This window comes from Balaenoptera ricei, chromosome 15, assembly GCF_028023285.1.
Source record: "Balaenoptera ricei isolate mBalRic1 chromosome 15, mBalRic1.hap2, whole genome shotgun sequence".
Classification (NCBI taxonomy): Eukaryota; Metazoa; Chordata; class Mammalia; order Artiodactyla; family Balaenopteridae; genus Balaenoptera; species Balaenoptera ricei.
Genome location: NC_082653.1, coordinates 18,658,668 through 18,675,625, shown reverse-complemented (window position 1 = coordinate 18,675,625; position 16,958 = coordinate 18,658,668). Strand labels below are relative to the sequence as shown.

General features: G+C 44.0%; 1 protein-coding gene across 2 annotated transcripts in view; it reads right to left on the bottom strand.

The window, feature by feature from the left end:
• The window catches only part of CHD6 (chromodomain helicase DNA binding protein 6), a 208,893-nt gene extending 192,781 nt beyond the window's left edge, over nt 1-16,112 (bottom strand). Inside the window, exon 1 of one of the 2 annotated variants that reach the window (XM_059898585.1) lies at nt 16,032-16,112. The gene's annotated coding sequence lies outside the window, so the exon portion shown is untranslated. Of the gene's footprint in view, nt 1-4,901; nt 4,924-16,031 lie in introns of those variants that run through there. The other variant, XM_059898587.1, reaches the window with a different exon arrangement.
• Nucleotides 16,113-16,958: the final 846 nt, after the last annotated feature.

The following is a 16,958-nucleotide window of genomic DNA, read 5'->3' as shown; positions in this document are numbered from 1 at the left end:
TACAAAATGGCAGGGGGGTATAAATCCTGTCAAATATTTTAAAAGTTCTTAATTTCTGTTATGTTCTAACTCCCCTCCATTAGAATACACAATGAAAAGTTGACACAAAAATGCTTCACAGCATTTTAAAATACTATCCCCATGCATAAATAAATTTATTTGGCAAAGAGAAATTATTTCAAGGGCACAAACCAAGTCAGTTTCTATACCACATCCTGAGTTACTACATAGATTAACAGAATCTGGGTATTATTTTTGAGGTTTACCCTTCACATGTTGTGGAAGGTAAACCTTAAGAATACTTTAAGAATCTAGGTACTCTATCTAGATTCTTTATTTTAAAGGGTATATTAACACTACTGGGTTTTACACAAATGCCAAGAACTAAAGGCCAACTTAATTATCCGGGCTAATGAGAGACAGTACAGATAAACCAAGTCCATATGAAGACACTGCTTTAATCACTGGATTTTAACTTTCTAAATCTTTAATCAGAATTACAAGGAAGTAAAACTGACCAAAAAGTTTCATCTCCATCCACTCTCATCCCTAAAGGAATTTCTATTTAATAACAAAAAGGAAAGAAACAAATGAAATAAAAATGCCCTAAGAGCTCAACTATGGGTACTTGAACAAAAGAAAACTGACTTTAATCAAGGCAAATATTTATTGAGAACTTACCACCCACAGACCTCTATGAAGAATTCAAAGTACAAAGACTGGACCTTGCACCCAAGGGGCCACAACTTTATTGGAGAAGACATACAGCAAACTGAAGAACAATAATAACGGTTGACTCTGTCTTCCCTTATCTCTGCTCCCAATGCTTCAATTCAAAGACTTATCTCCTAGCCAGGCCACTGCAATGGCCTCCTCATTCATTAACCGGTTGTCAAGCCTCTCCAAACCACTGGTACTTAAACTTGGATGCACACTGGAATCACCTGAGAAATTATCAAAAATCCAATGCCTGGGTGTCTCTTCTAGAGAATCTGACTTTCCTGTATGCAGCCTGGGCACTGGCATTTATTTCAAACTTTCCAAGTGATTCCAATACGCAGCAAAGTTTGAGCGTCACTGTTCTAAACCAATCGCTGCTACGAAGGGTAGAATACAACCTACTCTGCTGCATTAAAACCTCTGACGATTCCTCATCGCCAACACAAATCTAAACTCCTTACCACGATCTCCAAAGCCTTTCGACACCTCCAACCTACTCCTCCAGCCCTACTACGCACCCAACTCCACCCACAATGAACTAACCATTTGCCTCTGTTCCCTTGCAGGACACTTCCTATGCATAAAGAGCTTTTCAAATCAGACACCAATCCCAGTCTCTGATTATTAAACTCCAAATCAATTTTCAAGAACCAATTTAAAAGTTCCTTCCCTTCAAAAGCCTTCATCAACTCCCCTGGGTAGACGGTTGCTTCCTCTTCTTGCCTTCTAACAAAACTTTGGACATGGCTCTAATTTGACATTTATTATGATGTTTGTAGTAGCAGTTTACATTTCTCTTTTTTTTTTTTTTTTTTTAATTTTTGGCCGCATTTGGTCTTCGTTGCGGTGTGGGGCTTCCCCTGGTTGTGGAGAGCGGGAGCTACTCTTCGTTGCGGTGCGCAGGCTTCTCATCGCGGTGGCTTCTCTTGTTGAGGAGCACGGGCTCTAGGTGCGCGGGCTTCAGCAGCTGCAGCACGCAGGCTCAGTAGTTGCAGCACACAGGCCTCAGAGCGCGTGAGCTTCAGTAGTTGCAGCGCATGGGCTCTAGGGCAGCGGTCCCCAACATTTTTGGCACCAGGGACCGGTTTCATGGAAGACAAAACTGGGGGGGGGGGGCAGGGGGATGGTTCAGGCAGTAATGCGAGTGATGGGGAGCGGCAGATGAAACTTCGCTTGCTTGCCCGTCGCTCACCTCCTGCTGTGCAGCCCAGTTCCTAACAGGCCTTGAGGACCCCTGCTCTAGGGCACGTGGGCTTCAGTAGTTGTGGCACACGGGCTTAGCTGTTGTGGCTTGTGGGCTCTAGAGCACAGGCTCAGTAGTTGTGGCACACGGGCTTAGTTGCTTTGCGGCATGTGGGATCTTCCGGGACCAGGGCTCGAACCCGTGTCCCCTGCATTGGCAGGTGGATTCTTAACCACTGCGCCACCAGGGAAGTCCCTGTCTCTTCTAATAGACTGTGCATTCCTCGAGGGCAGAGACCAAGTGCATCTATCTTCAAGTTCCTAGTGCCCAGTAATGGCTGAAACAAAATGAAAGTTCGATAATTGTTTACTAAATGAACGGGCATCACATACTTGTGGAATAAACGAGTAACAGTACGAGAAAAGACAAAGGCAGTTCAATATGAAATGCCAAGTCAGTTACATAGGCAAAGCCTGACTTCAGAAGTATAGAGGGGAAAGAGGGTGCTTCTGGCACATACAGAGGGGGAAGGCCCCATGAAGACACTGGGACTTATTCTCAATCTCAAAGGAAGGAAAATATTTAGATAGGCCAGAAAACAACGGGCAGAGAACTAGGAGCATGGAAAACAGCAGAGATATGGCCCATCGCACAAGAAAAGCCATTCGGCTCTGCCTTGGGTTTCTTCAAGAGATAACCTTAAAAAAATTTTTTTTTAATTTAAAAAAATTTTAGAAATTAATCATGCTTTTCTTAGTTATTTAAATCTATTTTCTGTCTTCTTATCCTGCTTTATTTTTCTTCCTAGTCCTTACCACCACTTGATACATTACAGTTCTGCATATTCAAATAACCACTAGAACATAAGGTCCCGAAGAGCAGGAACTTGGTTTTGTTTACTGCTGCATCCCCAGGGTTTACATCAGTGCTGGGCACAAAGTAAATGTTCAACACATATTTGCTGAATGGATGAAAGAACATATTTATTATGGCCTCTGATCTGATCTTTCCTTTCACGCAGAGATTGGCTCCCTACCTCACCCAGTCTCCACATATCCAAATCCTGCATATCCTTCCGACCCAAATAAATGCCCAGTCTGACTCAAAGCCTTCTCTGACTCCCCATCCCTCCCCTTTCTGAACTTCCAAAGCCCTTTATCTTTCTCATCTTGGACACTTTTTATGGGTTACTTCATAATAGCACAATTCTCTGTGTACAGGTATTTATGTATATATATATCTTATCGCCCCTGTAAATTCTTCAAGGGCAAGCTCTAGGTCATTTTCCCCCCAGAGCATCGTGCCTTATAGAGTTGCTCAGTAATTCCCACTGAATAAAAGGAAAAATTAAAGGTGGTATTAAACCTTTGATATCTTTTTTCTTTTTTCAGTTGCCCTGGGTCTTAGTTGCGGCTCACGGACTCCTTAGTTGCGGCTCGCCGGGTCCTTAGTTGCAGCAGGTGGGCTCCTTAGTTGCAGCAGGTGGGCTCCTCAGTTGTGGCTCGCGGGCTCCTTAGTTGTGGCATGCGAACTCTTAGTTGCGGCATGCATGTGGAATCTAGCTCCCTGACCAGGGAGCCTGCAGGGAACCTGGGCCCCCTGCATTGGGAGCACGGAGTCTTAACCACTGCGCCACCAGGGAAGTCCCAAACCTTTGACATCTTAATATTAACCTCAGAAAGGTTAAAATCAGTAATGATTTACCTCCATTCATCTTGGCCTGTGATACCCGATTCTTTGAAATTGTAATATCTAACACTTAAGTCATGCTTTCAGTGTGTGAGGTATTGTTCCAAGGCATAACATAAATTAACTCATTTAATCCTCAACAAAACCATATGGGACAGGTATCTCCATTTTACAGATGAGGAAACTGAGGCATGGAGAGGGTCACACAGCCAGTGAGTGGCAGAGCTAGGATTCAAACCCAGTGGTCTGGTTAGAGAATCCATGCACTTAACCACTATGCTGGAGTGCCTTACGAACGCTAGGCAGCCTCCTATTCATAAAGCTAAATGTGACCTTCTGAGAAATTTTATTGGAAAACATTAGAGATGCGAGGATATTTACAGCAAGGAACTATCCTCATCACGTGAAAGATGGAATTCCAGAAGGCAGTAAAAGTAGAGAACAGATGACAGAAAAGGAATGGAGGGTGTGCAGCACAACACTGGGAAGGATAAATGCTGTTAAGAGATAGTCAGCCTTGGACCTAAAACTGCAGGAGCATCTGTAAGAAGGAATGGAACAGAGAGGTAAACAGAAGCTCTGGCATGAAGTTATCATGGACAGAGCCCATATTCTAGATGCAGTTGGTACTGAGATGGCACAGCACAGAGAATGGCAGCAAACCGTACTGCTTAAGAATGTAGGGCTCAAACTGCCTAGGTTACTAGCTCTGAAATTACAGACAAGTAACTCCTTTGCCTGTTTCCTCAACTGTAAAATGGGCTAATATCAGCACTTAGCCACGAGGATCAAGGAGAATAATCCATGTATATTCATCAGGATGGGATTGGTTATGCTGCAGTTAAAATTCCTGTTTAAAAAACTCAGTGGTTTAAAGCATGGGCTTGCTTGCTTACAACACGTAACTACTGCAGATTTTTTTCAGAAAAAAAAAAAAAGGTATCTGCCTAGAAGTGTCTCACATGACTTCCAGTCAAATTTCAGTATCCAAAGCAAGTCACACAGCCATGCTCAACTTCAAGGCAATGGAGAAGTGCAATCCTACCATGTACCCAAAAGAAAGAGAAGAATATCGACGCACATCCCTAACCACCACCACACCACGAAAGAAGCTCAGACCACACCTGGCACACAGTAAGCACCCAATGACTGGCAGCTGCTGTTATTATTATCATGATTATTGAGGGCTCTGGGAAAAACTTATTCTAATAACTCTAAGGCATAAAGCTGAATGAACATGCAGATGTGAAAACAACCTCTCATGCACGTTATTTGCAATAAAGCAAAGGTGAATTTATAAGTATCTCACCATGATATGATGGAGGGACGTGCCAAAAAGTTTCTAGTAAGCAAAAAGTAATAAACAAGAGTTACCAAAATAGTACCACTTATTCTGACTCCTTTAAGACATGTAAAATTTCAGTGACAATACCTTTATTTTATTTTGGAGAATATATGAAAATATTATGCAGCCTTTCACAAATTCACTTCTAATCTCAGAGCACTCCTTCCCCTACTCCCCCTGTAAGTTCTTAAGTGAAATCCTCCTGTGTGGGTTTTTAGGACCCTAAGCATCAGAGTTAGGGAAAGAGTCTTATTTAGTGAAATGAGAGTTGAATTCTAATCCTTACTTGACCATAAACCAGTTCTATGACCTACCAAAATTTTTGACTAGGACACAACTAGTTACTCTGTTCCATCATCCATAAGATGACAATATTGACTAGATGGCCTCTGAAATCCCTTCCAACTCTACTCTTCTGCAATCCTGAGAAACCAGAAAGAAGCTCTGGTTTAGCAGAATCTAGTTAAGATGCTGAATCATGTAAGACTTGACAACACTTTAATCTTAAACTAGAAATAACTGCCACAACCACAGCTATGATGGTAGCAACAGAGCTTAGTTCAAGAGTGAACAACGGAAGAAAAGTCAGGAGCACCCGGGGAGAGCCCTGCTAGCATGAAATGTCGCAGGAAGAGCAGATAAGGGTGGACAGTGTATGACTGTATGTGTAAATAAAGAGTCTGGTATTTGAGCATGGTTTATGGAATCAGTCTTTTAGTAACATCTCATACCACATTCCAGCCGAAGCTCTGCAAATCAGTGAAGGTGATAGGAACAAACCTGAAGCAAAGAGCCTCCAAAACTTCAAGACTTGGGATCTGTCAACTACCAGGTCTCAATTCCAACAGACTGGGTTTTCCAATTCCTTAAGACCCCAAAGCAGTAATCCAAATATGTGCCTAGAGATCAAGAACTTGAAATCCTTTGGAGAAAGTCAAACAAAAGAGCTCAAAGCTGCATGTTACAAAATGTTAAGCTCTCCCAATCAGTGATACTTGTGTCTCAGTTAAACAGTAGCCCCTGCCCATACAACCTACCACATACATTAACTCACTCTGAGAGTATAAGACTGTCCCCTACAACAGAATTAAAGGGAAAACAGTGCTGCTTTTTAATGAACACCAATGGAAAACAATACAACATTAATTCATGCCATAAACAAAGCAAGAGACACTGCTGCATCAGTAATTTTGCTCTTCCTGCAGCCCTATTTATGATCTTTAAGAAGCCTTCTGATTCTAACATCTGTGAGTGTATAAAGCATATGGGGACACTCCTTACTGTCTCTCATGCTTCAAGAGTCACTGCTAAATGACTAAAAATCTCCTGCTTGAAAACTTAAAACCTGGCAAATAAATTTAATAAAATTACACTATGTTTAGAAAGATCCATTTTATTATGTCTAGACAGCATTCTAAAAAGCTATAATTCTACATGTGGATCTTCATTTACTTCTATAGCCATATTTCCTTCCACTTGTCAATCACAAAATAATTTCCAGTTCTACAATGGATATTAATCAATGTATTAGAATCAATGCTATCCGTGATTTTAATGAGCTTAAAATTTGAAGTACAAGTAGATGGGGCTGGAGGCAGGGAAGGATATACAGCCCTGAATGAGTGAAAGAAATCCTTTCTTTTAACAATTCAATTTTTAAATATATTGGAAGAGGACAGAGGATAAGGCTCAATCCTTCAAGGGGGCTTTGGTGAATATTATTAAAAACAAAGATTACACCTTTATAAACTGAAAAACCATCCTCTAAGTAAGCTGGTAAACCAGAAATACTTTACATAGGAAAAAATCTCCATTAACTAGTCTAAAGTAATGAGAACCCTCAATAACCAGCGTTTTTTGGTTTTTTTTTTTAAATTATGTGGTTTTTTTGGGTTTTTTATTTATTTATTTATTTTTTTTTTATTTATTTATGGCTGTGTTGGGTCCTCGTTTCTGTGCGAGGGCTTTCTCTAGTTGCGGCAAGTGGGGGCCACTCTTCATTGCGGTGCGCGGGCCTCTCACTGTCGCGGCCTCTCTTGTTGCGGAGCACAGGCTCCAGACGCGCAGGCTCAGTAATTGTGGCTCACGGGCTCAGTTGCTCCGTGGCATGTGGGATCTTCCCAGACCAGGGCTCGAACCCGTGTCCCCTGCATTGGCAGGCAGACTCTCAACCACTGCGCCACCAGGGAAGCCCCTAACCAGCGTTTTATACTGAGAATTAAGTATTACACTTAAAAGCTGCCTGTGTTAAATCTTTATATGAAAGAAAAAAGCTTCAGCAGTCATGCTGAAAGACATGCATGTTAGTCACAGCCATGAAGGGTCATAAGGCCTCGCTGGAACAGCTACCTTGGTATTTGCAACACCTTACAGGACACAGATCTAAATTTATTTTCTGATCCTATTATTTTCTTAATATCAAATCAACTTTTAGATAAAAATAAATAGGTAAGCATAAATGGAAAAAATAGTGCTAAACTTTATTATATGATTTGTTTAGTCTCATTTTAGCCTAAAGGACAGTCTTGTCTCATATTGTATTCTCCTTTCTAAGTGAAAAGAAAAAAAAAGTCCACTATTTTCCCCACAAAGCAGGGGGCGGGGGGGCGAGGGCAGGGGTTTTAAAGGGTCTAGAGTTGTGCTGTCAAATGCCAGAGCCACTAGCCATATGTAGCTATTTAAACTTAAATTCACGGATATTAAATAAAAATTTAAATTCTGTTCCTCAGTCATACTAGCCACCTTTTAGGCACTTCAAAAGCCACATGTGACTTGAAGTCCTGCATAGATATAGGACATTTTACATCATAGCACAGAGTTCTACTGGACAATGATGATCTAGAACAATGTTTCTCAAATTTAAAGGTACACAAAATCATCAGGATAGTTTGTCATTAACACACACTACTGGGTCTCCACCCCGGGTAGTTTATTTATGTGGTCTGGAATGGAGCCCAAAACCTGCATTTCTAACAAGCTCCAAGATGATACTGATACTGCCTATCATCTTGAGTAGTCCTCTCTATGGTAAAGGACCAGCTTTTGTTTTTTCCTATCCACCATTGACCAATACTTTTATAAAATACTAGAAAAGTTAATTATCAGGAAAAAATATTTTAAACAAGGACTATACCATAAACTTATACTTTTTAAATTATCAGATTCAACAGACAAATCGTTTTTCTAAAAAATGTAGTAAAAGCAGCTAAATACCTTCTCTCAAGTTCTGAACTTACCTCATCACAGACAGGTAACAAACAGTTCACAGACCTGCACAGATCCAGACTAAGTGTGAGTAGCCCTGATCTAGAAGAACTTTTTTTTTACGATAATCTTTTTGGAGCTGGTCATTAATGATCTCTTTCATTATTCTCTACCATTTCCTCAAGGTATTTTTACAACTCAAGGCAAAAATGTTATTTCCATTAAGCAGAAACCTCCCCCCTGCCCAGTCCCTTAAAACAATAATATACAGGGTCTGCTCAAAGAAACAACCTGACAGGTCATCATTTATGTGATCCAAATCTGTCACATGGTCAACAAAGATGATGGCTTGACTTTTTCATGCTAACTCAAGGTTGAATTTAGACTGCTAACACTGCAAAAGTTGGTAAGCCAAGATACACAATGAACATTAATAGAGTCTCTGCGTTAAATCACAGAAAATTTCTTTCAGTAAATAAAATGGACGATCTGGACCTACCTTTCCAGACACAATCCTTAAAAGGATTTCTTATGAATACTGATGGTTTCCCCAAACCCAAAATGAACAGTCCAGGTACGTTTCTTTACTCTTGTATACTTAGGGAAGGAACACATCAAACAGAATCCCCTTTTAGGACTCAATGTCCTTCAGCAAACTATCTAAAGCTTAGGTGTTTTCCTCAATCCATATACCAAACCAAACAAACTGATTTTTCTTCTACTCAACTTCTGGTCTAGCCCAACAGATGGACTTCTGTGAGAAAATCTCCAGGATAACTTCAGGTCGGCCACTTCCTAGAGACTACTCTTAAGAATTTTCTTATTGCTCTACAGTTTTGTTTTACCAGTTTGTTTGACTATTACTTAAATAAATTATAAAATAAGGCTCTGAGAACTTTAATATGTGATCCTTTTTCCTATAGTAATATCTGGTTTAACAGAACTCCACATATATGCATGTTCTGTATAAAATAAGGTTACATGCTCAACTAGACATTATTTCAAGAAAAATTACCACTTAAAATTAACAACATTAAAAGTTACAAGGTATATATCTCATATAACACCTGGGGAATATAAAAATGGGGGGAGATTTGTTTTTTTTAATGTACTGTTTTAACCATTTTTTAAAATAAATTTATTTCTTTACTTATTTTTGGCTGCGTTGGAGCCTCGCTGCTGCACAGCGGGCCCTCCCCAGCTGCGGCGAGTGGGGGCCACTCCTCATTCCGGTGGTGCGCGGGCTTCTCACTGCGGTGGCCTCCCCTGCTGCGGAGCACGGGCGCGCGGGCTTCAGTATCTGTGGCTCACAGGCTCCAGAGCACAGGCTCAGACCCGCGTCCCCCGCACTGGCAGGCAGATTCCCAACCACTGTACCACCAGGGAAGCCCCATCTTTTTAACTGTTCTGCTTACAGTGTCAGAAAGAAAACCCTTTTCCTCCTAACATCTCGAATGAAGCACTAACAGAATGAGTAAGAAGTAGAATCCAAAGCAAGATAATATGAGGAGCTCCTGCCATGGCCACCCCCTCCAGTCCCATCTGCAGAGGCAGATGGCTGAGACGGAGAGGCCCAGGACCCTCTAAGACTGTCTTGTCACCTGCTCCAACCTTCACTCTATCAGGCTGCATGGGCAAAGGCATGGAACAGCTTCCCATGTGTAACAACAAGGTAGGGAAGCATGTGGGGGCAACCCTTGCCTGGATGTCACACTGAAGGATGCAGAAGGACTTCCCCAAGCCTAGGCCAACTGATCCAGACTGAGACTGCAGGAACTGCTAAAGGGCAAAAAAGGCCCAAAGAAGTCAGCCTCTGGGCAAAAAGATTTTGCTCAAACAAAACAACTGTTTTGTAAGGACCTAAATCAATGACCCTTAATATTATTTTTACATGCAGGTGGGAAGAGATGGGGGAGAGGAGAAGGTGGGAGCGGGGGGCGACCACAAATCCCTTTAAGAATCATAAGAAACGATGGACTGGCTTCCCATAAACATGCACACACAAACAATATTTTGCATACTATTTTGAGCAGTTCACAGATGAGCTAAAGACTCCCTTGGTGTCCATGGATCCCAGGATAAAAAGCATCAATCTAAATAGGTAGGAACCAAAGGTCAGTGTTACAATAGCTAGACCTTCATTTAACCTGAAGCTTGACCTTTTACAGAAAGACAATTTTAGAATTTAAAAATATAGATATTCCAAAAATAAAATGCCTTGATCACACAGTTGTACAAGAAAATTCAAAATATATTGAAATTTTACTGATAATATATTTGATCCATAAAATTAGATCAGTGAAAACTCCCTACAAGAATCTTTTATAAAGGAGTAAAAAAGTAGACAAACAGAAATCTCCCTTGGGAATTCCCTGGTGTTCCAGTGGTTAAGACTCAACGCTTCTATTGTAGGGGGCACGGGTTCGATCTCTGGTGGGGAACTAAGCGCCAGCATGCCGCCACGCCAAAAAAAAAAAAAGAAAAAGAAATCTCCCTTCACTCTTTCACAAAATTCAAACATGCACCCATCACTTTGTAAGTGTTTGGATTCATTTCCTGAAGTTATCTTAAAATTCTGCTTCCCAGTTTTCCTGAAATTTTCAAACACTGTCTCAGTATGTTAAGTTCTTTTTCTTTGCTAAAAATTTTAAGTCCTTCGTTATTACGATAAAGAAAACGGTTCATCAATTTTTAAAAACTCCTCAAAATATGAGCTATTGGGGCTTCCCTGGGGGCGCAGTGGTTGAGAATCTGCCTGCCAATGCAGGGGACACGGGTTTGAGCCCTGGTCTGGTAAGATCCCACACGCCGCGGAGCAACTAGGCCCGTGAGCCACGACTACTGAGCCTGCGCGTCTGGAGCCTGTGCTCCGCAACAAGAGAGGCCTGCGCACCGCGATGAAGAGTGGTCCCCGCTCGCCGCAACTAGAGAAAGACCTCGCACAGAAACTAAGACCCAACACAGACCAAAAAAAAAAAAAAAAAAAAATCAGCTCTTAATGTCATATATTATCAAAGATCCTAACAGTCTCGATGGCAAATGACACAAAGAATGAAAGTAGGAGAATGTAAGGAATCACTATTACAAACTAGAAAAACCAACTAATACAGGTACCACAAGCAAAACTAAACATTTTTCTCTGGATTTTATGCAAATAATCTGGTTCAGAAATTGGAAAAGAGGTGGATATTTTAAAATAACTCCGGTTTACTACCTTCAAGACTTTTATGGAAGTAACAGAATTTCTCATGAGCCTCCACAAAAGCCTCCACAAAATGAACTAAAGAGAAGAACATTTTGGCAAGGAAAAACTGACTGCATTCTCTCTCTGCACTTCATGGTTATTACTGTACTAGGCTAACTGTGAACTCCTAAGTGCCCTAGAAAGACCTCTCCTACACCATGGAGACAAGGGGGGGCCGGGTGCCCTCACTGTATTCCAACTTGCCTCTTCAGTGACAAATTCTCGAAATGGAGAAGTAAAAATGGACGGGTGTACAGAACTCACGCAAAGTGTGCTAGTTAATCTAGTACCATACCACGAAAGCATGACAGCACACCCCAGCTTTTTAAGAACTCTTTAGAGAGTGCTGGTGGTGAAAAGAATATGTGCTTTGGATCGAGATGACGTGGGTTCAAATTCTGACTCTAACCTGAACCAGCTTTGTGGCCTTGAACAAGTTACTTCATTTCTTTGAGCTGAAGACCATGGAGCTCATGGAGTGGCTAAGAAAACAGCGATATTTTTTCTCATCCCTGTAGTCCCAGCACCTGGCTAAGTGCTGGACACAGACCAGGTATTCATTCATTCAATGCTAGTTTTTTTGCTTCCCTCACAAGTGTGTTATATTCTACTGCAAACAAAAATGTTCTCTAGGGAACAGATATCTAAGCTCTAGCTATATTCTATGTATTTCAAAGAGTTTTCAATATAGTAATAACCTGGTACAGGGGAATGCAGGCAGTCCCGTGGAATCCACTGTAGCTTTTCGCCTGAATTAGACTAAAGCTTTGTATGAAGGATGGAAGCATAAAGAAAAATACTAAATAATTTTTAAAAATAAAACGATTTCGGGGGAGAGGGATAAATTAGGAGTTTGAGATTAACAGACACACACTAGTATATATAAAATAAACAAGGACCTACTGCATAGCACATGGAACTATATTCAATATCTTGTAATAACCTATAATGAATAAGAATCTGAAATATATATATGTATATATAACTGAATAATTTTGCTGTACACCTGAAACTAACACATCATAGTGAATCAACTATACTTTAATTAAAAGAAAATTTTCAAGAAACTCACTAATGGAGGTATGTTTTCTCTTAAAAGTAGTTGTTATCAGTTATTACCCAAAGTTTTATTTATTTTTCATCCTGCTGGCGCCTGAGCTTATGTACATGAAATAAAATGGTATTGTTGGACAACTTAAAAAAAAAAGATTCCAAACCTTGCTATACTGGAGGGACGAGAGAACAGGGTGAGAACATACTCTCCTCAGTTGATTTAGATACTGTCATTGTCCTAGATACTGTCATTGTCACATATCAAAGATATTTATGCTGGCAGAATCCTTAAATCCTAAAACCGGTTCAAAAGGTTCAGAACATGAATCCATGTGTGACTCCACTTGGTTATTACAAAGTCTTCCCATGAAAGTTGAAAAACATAGGCACCTGCAGTAAGAATCAAGCCTGAGGTTGTGGAACCCTTTTTCCTCATGGTTTAACACAGGAAGACATAACCACAAACTCTGCTTGGGGCATTTTCCTGACCCCCAGGGCAGCATTTAGGAGAAATGGAAAAGCTGGTGAGGTCAGGGAAGGCCAACGTCAAGAAGGGGGGGGGGGGGGGTCGGCGGTCACAGGGCTGGACGAGGGGCAGACAAGGCTGGGGGCTCAGAAGGAAGAGGAGGAAGGTGGCCAGAGCTCTGATTCTGAGGAGTTTAAGCTGCACTCTTGCCCCCGCTGGTCACCACGTGGTCGCCTCTGGGGACAGTAACTTGGGAGGCAGCATTTGTAGTGATGTCCCATCAGCACCTCACACACAGCACGTCCTTCTGCCGGCCCTGCTCCTCTCCAGGGTCCCCCAAGCCAGGACACCCCCAGTCTGCCCATTTCTCACCACTGCGGCCCCTCCCGTCCAGGCCACCAACATCTTGCCCGACCACTGGTCACTCTCCCTCGGCTCGCTCCTGCCCTCTGGCCACCATGGTCCACCCCTCCCCAGCAGCCAAGGGATCTTTCTAGAAAGCCAGTTGGACAAGCCGTTCCTTGCTTGGCCTCTGCAGCACTCTGAATGAAGTCCCTGCCTCTTATCACATCTCCAGCTGCTTTCTGGCTCCACCCTCCCGACACCCACCCTGCCCTGCCCCCGCTGGCCTCAGAGCCTCTGCCCCAAGCCATATATCCATCCAAGAAATCTGAAAAACGTCTTCGAAACTTCTCTAAATCAGAGATCCCCAAGACACAGTAGCCCAAGGGCCTGTTGTTTCTGATAGGTTTTCTGTAATATAATAGCAAAACTCACAAATGAGATGTAGTTTCTAAAGAGATAAGATTCTGCTTCAGATTTTCTTTGGTATTTGAAATAGTTATGAGAAAAGTAAATCAATAAATACAAAAAACGAACTGCCAAAGGATCTTCCAGAAATGTAGTAACGTTACTTGTGGCCTCCCACTTCACTTTCAACTGGCCATTCAATTTCTCCCGTGATTTGCCTGAAGTAATACACTGATGAGTTCAGAGAACTACGGACTATACTAATAATAAATTATAAAAATAATTAGAAAGCTATAGAACATTAAAAAGTTGTGGGAAAAGTGATCATATTCCAAGACTTTGCAGTGCTATAACAGAAGAGCTAAATGTAAAAAGCAAAAAAATAACTGCAGTATAAAAGATGAGACTCCAGGCAGACTGTAATACTGCGATGAGACACAGCTAATTTCACAACAGATCTAGATTTACTTTGCCCATGGCCACACTACAGCAAGAACAGTATCATAGTCTGGTTACTACTATAAGGGAGAGTTAGCTAAAAAAAAAAAAAAAAAAAAAAAAAGGTGGGGGGGAATTGTAAAGGTTAGCTTTTAATAGCCCATTAATCAAGAAAAAAGTTTAAATAATTCATCATAATTCATCTAGGAAATCTGCCCTGGGACGGAAAAGAAGTCCAAAATTAACCTTTTTACAACTCCACATTTTCCCAGGCCTTTTGTTACAGTCATGCATTGCTTATATGAAACCACCTGTTCTGGTTGGCATAAACCCTTTTACTTGACATTTCACGCCTAATCATTTTATCACACATGGATCTCAAACCTTCTCTCTATTCCCAGAGAGCCACAAAGTTTAGAAGAACTATCTCCCTGAGGTTGCCAACCTGATCTTCCAATTTGTAATACCAACAGATTCTCCTGTGCCATGCACAGTCGATGGGTACAAATCCCCAGTAAGAAAGATAGCTCATAATTAGCCCTGGGAACACAGCAGAGTGGCCCTTGTCTGGACTCTTCCAGGGGTCACAAGCATATCCCCTTAAAGTACGTCGAAATTTGGAGCCTACCGGGATGGTATTCCTATAAGCCATTTGAGAAACAATAGTCGAATCTCAGGCGATACTGCAGACACTCTAAAAATTGTAAAAAATTTTAAATGGGTATTTTCTCCGTTCATGGATCTGCTACACCAGAAATGAGCAGTGTGGAGAATAAGGTGCACACACAGTCCCAAAGATGCCTGGAGATGCCAAGGATTCACTAGAAACCTTGGCCGGACTACTAATGGTCCATAAACCCTAATTTGGAGATCACGGGCCTACAGGTTCAAAATTGAATTATACTGCCTTATTAGATCATACACTACCGAAACCACAGTCACATCAATCATAACTGGAACTAGGAACACTTTAGGTACACAAATACGAGTCTGCTTATGCATTTTTAATTGGATCAAATAAAACAAGCTGCAAACAAACTCAAATTTCAATTATCTCACTAGTGAGGGGATTTCCTAACAGCGTCTTTTTAAAAACCAAGTAGCTGCCAACCCTCTGCACATCTGACAGGCAAGTCTCCGAAAATTTGGGAACAGACTCCGTTACTTCTCAACAGCGAAGGAAATAAATACCCTGAAGGGGACAGATTCCGTTTTTGTTTTTGTTTTTTAAGGCTCAAACATGCAATCTAATAATGCACAAAACTTGGCTGCGGGGTTGCTGGACATCTCCAGGGTTCCAATTCTCAGGGCGAGTGCGCGCTAGTGCGTAAGAAGGGGGCGGAGGGGGTGCGCGCTCGGAGGACGCGCCGGGGCCCCCGCCCCCTCCCGGAGCAGCAGCCTGGCACCAGCCCACCCTCCTCCACCCCTGCAAAAAGACGCAGGACGCCAATAGTGCAACTTCTCCGCGGGGGCGGCGGCGGGAATAGCGGTCACCCCCGCCCCGCCGCTGCGCGGCCGGGGGTCTCTCCTCGGCCGGGCCCCGGGGAGGCGGGAGGGAAGGGGGAGCCCTCCGCACGCCCCGCCCCCGCACGCCTGGCCCGGGGCCGGGGGCTGCCCGGACCCCCAACCCTCCGCGCGGCCCGCAGCGGCGCACTCCCAAGGACAGCCGCCCGGCCTGAGCGCGAGGCGGAGCGGAGCGCGGCGGAGGCCGGCCCCTCGCCTCAGGCCTCAGGCCGCCGCCTGCCCTCCGCCAGGCCGCCCGCCGCCGGCCCCGCTCGGACCCCGGCCCGGCCGGGCCTCGGCACCGCCGCATCCCCTCATCCTGGCTTCATTCATAGGGGCACCGCAGCCCGGCCGGCGGTGCGGGGCCGGGGACCCGCGGACAAGACCGACCCGCCGAGGCCGGGGAGGAAAATAAAAAGTTAAGAGAAGAACTTACCTAAAATGGCTCCTGCAGCAGCCAAAATACAAACAGCTATTATTTGGTGAAGTTTAGCTCAGACACCCTGCAAGGACACCCTAACCCGACTCGGGCCCGCCTTCCCTGCCATGCCATTGGGCTTCGCCGGCCCAAAACACAGAGTCATTGGTCAGCCTGGCTGCCGCTCAGACAGAAGCCCATTTCAAGCTTGCTTGCAGGGGCGAGTGATGGGCTCGCTCCATTGTGCTCGTATTTGCATGGATGTGATAGCGGCGCTGATTGGCCGGCGCCGGGGCCGCCCCGCCCCCTGCCTCGCGCCCCCCGCCTTGGAGACGCCGCTGCGTGCGGCCCCGCCCCCCGGGACAGAGCGGCGGGGCCACGGGGGCGGGGCGGGGCCGGGGTCCTGCGGGCCGAGGGGGCGGGGCGGGGTCCTGCAGCCGCAGACAGCGGGCAGGGGGCGGGGACCTGGAGCGCGCGCGCGCGGGCGGGGCGGGGGTTCAGCCAGCAGGTGGAGGTCTCTTAGGTAGCGGGCTAGCCATATGGAAAACCCTGGGCTGGCGTCTCCGGGGCTGGGAGAGGTTGTGACTGGGGTGCCGCGACAGAGAGATTCCGCTGGGGCCGAGGTCCCGTTGGTGAGGAAAAGAAGATGCCGAGAAGCCAGGCGAAGAGCCAAGGAGCCCCGAGCTCTGTCTCCAGCCGCATCCCTGCCGCTCCTCCTGGCTCCCGGGCACTCCTGGCACACGGGCTTCTTCCCAAGGACCCCCCGCACACCCGGGGAGTTTTCAGCCCCGGGGGTCTTGCGGCGCCTTGGATATACCTCCGTAAAATCAGGTGTCGAGCTATGGTGTGTTTATGTTCAGGCCTGTCTCCCTCACCATCCTTGTAGCATCCTCAAGGACAAGGCCCAGCATATGGCAGTGATTCAACTAATTGTTTAATATTCTT